The following is a 2233-nucleotide window of genomic DNA, read 5'->3' as shown; positions in this document are numbered from 1 at the left end:
ATATATCCTCCACATCAGGCTTACCTGAGATTTGCTGTGCAGGATTGTCATTACCAATTTCAGATGTTGCTGTTTGGTCTGTCCACGGCTCTGAGGATTTTCACCAAAGTAATGGCGGAAATTATGGTTCTCCTGCGCAAGCAGGGAATTACAATTATCCCGTACTTGGACGATCTCCTCATAAAGGCGAGGTCCAAGCAGCAATTATTGAAGAATGTTGCTCTTTCACTGACGATTCTGCAACAACATGGTTTTCTCCTAAATTTGCCAAAATCACAGTTGGATCCAACGACACGGCTGTCATTCCTGGGTATGATTATAAATACAGAATTGCAGAGAGTTTTTCTTCCAGTGGAAAAAGCTCTGGAAATACAGAACATGGTAAAACAGATTCTGAAACCGGCAAAGGTGTCAGTTCTTCACTGCACTTGGTGGCTGGGGAAGATGGTGGCGGTCTACGAGGCCATTCCGTATGGCAGGTTCCATGCCAGGGTGTTTCAGTGGAACCTGCTGGACCAGTGGTCCGGGTCTCACCTGGACATGCACCGGAAAATAATTCTATTTCCCAGGGCCAGAATTTCCCTTCTGTGGTGGCTGCACAGTTCTCACCTTCTGGAGGGACGCAGGTTCGGGATTCAGGATTGGATCCTGGTGACCACGGATGCAAGCCTCCGAGGCTGGGGAGCAGTCACACAGGGAAAACTCTTTCAGGGAAAGTGGTCATGCCAGGAAGCTTGTCTACACATAAACATTCTGGAATTAAGAGCCATCCACAACGGCATACTGCAAGCAGAACATCTTCTTCGAGGTCTGCCGGTCTTGATTCAGTCAGACAACGTGACAGCAGTGACGTACATAAACCGCCAAGGCGGAACAAAGAGCAGAGCGGCGATGGCCGAGGCCACGAAGATTCTTCGCTGGGCAGAAAGACATGCCAGCGCTCTGGCAGCGGTCTTCATTCCAGGAGTGGACAACTGGGAAGCAGACTTCCTCAGCAGACACGATCTCCATCCCGGAGAGTGGGGTCTTCATCAAGAGGTCTTTGCAGAAGTGACAAGTCGTTGGGGAGTTCCTCAAGTGGACATGATGGCGTCCCGTCTCAACAAGAAACTTCAGAGATATTGTTCCAGGTCAAGGGACCCTCAGGCGATAGTGGTGGACGCCCTAGTGACACCATGGGTGTTTCAGTTGGTCTATGTGTTCCCTCCAGTTCCACTCATTCCAAAGGTGATAAAAATTATAAGAAGAACAAGGGTTCAGGCGATCCTCATTGTTCCAGATTGGCCAAAAAGGGCCTGGTATCCGGATCTTCAGGAGTTGCTCATAGAAGATCCCTGGCCTCTTCCTCTTCGGGAGGACCTGTTACAACAAGGGCCGTGCGTGTATCAGGACTTACCGCGGCTGCGTTTGACGGCGTGGTGGTTGAACGTCAAATCCTAGCCCGAAAGGGTATTCCCAGTTCAGCCATTCCTACACTTCTTCAGGCTAGGAAAGAAGTAACGGCGAAGTATTACCACCGTATTTGGAGAAAATATGTGTCTTGGTGTGAATCCAAGAAGGCTCCTACGGAAGAATTTCAGCTAGGGCATTTGCTCCATTTCCTACAAGCAGGTGTGGATGCGGGCCTAAAGTTAGGCTCTATTAAAGTACAGATTTCGGCCTTGTCGATCTTTTTTCAAAAAGAAGTGGCCTCCCTTCCAGAAGTTCAGACCTTCGAAAAAGGCGTGCTGCATATCCAACCTCCCTTTGTGCCCCCAGTGGCACCATGGGACCTTAATGTGGTGTTGCAATTCTTGCAATCACATTGGTTTGAACCTTTGCGCAAGGTTGAGTTAAAATTCCTTACTTGGAAAGTGGTCATGTTGTTGGCCTTGGCGTCTGCAAGGCGAGTGTCTGAGTTGTCGGCTTTGTCTCACAAAAGCCCCTATTTGATTTTCCATGCTGATAGAGAAGAGTTGAGAACTCGTCAGCAATTTCTGCCAAAAGTGGTTTCATCATTTCATGTTAACCAGCCAATTGTGGTGCCAGTGGCTACTGATGCCTTGGCGGAGTCAAAGTCTCTCGATGTGGTCAGAGCTTTGAAGATCTATGTCGCCAGAACGGCGCTGATTAGGAAAACAGAGGCTCTGTTTGTCCTGTGGTCTCCCAACAAGATTGGGGCTCCTGCTTCTAAGCAGACTATTGCGCGCTGGATTTGTAATTACGATTCAGCAGGCTCATTCTACGGCAGGAT

Source organism: Pseudophryne corroboree, chromosome 8 (genome assembly GCF_028390025.1).
Source record: "Pseudophryne corroboree isolate aPseCor3 chromosome 8, aPseCor3.hap2, whole genome shotgun sequence".
Taxonomy (NCBI): Eukaryota; Metazoa; Chordata; class Amphibia; order Anura; family Myobatrachidae; genus Pseudophryne; species Pseudophryne corroboree.
Note: the sequence above shows the minus strand (reverse complement) of the source record.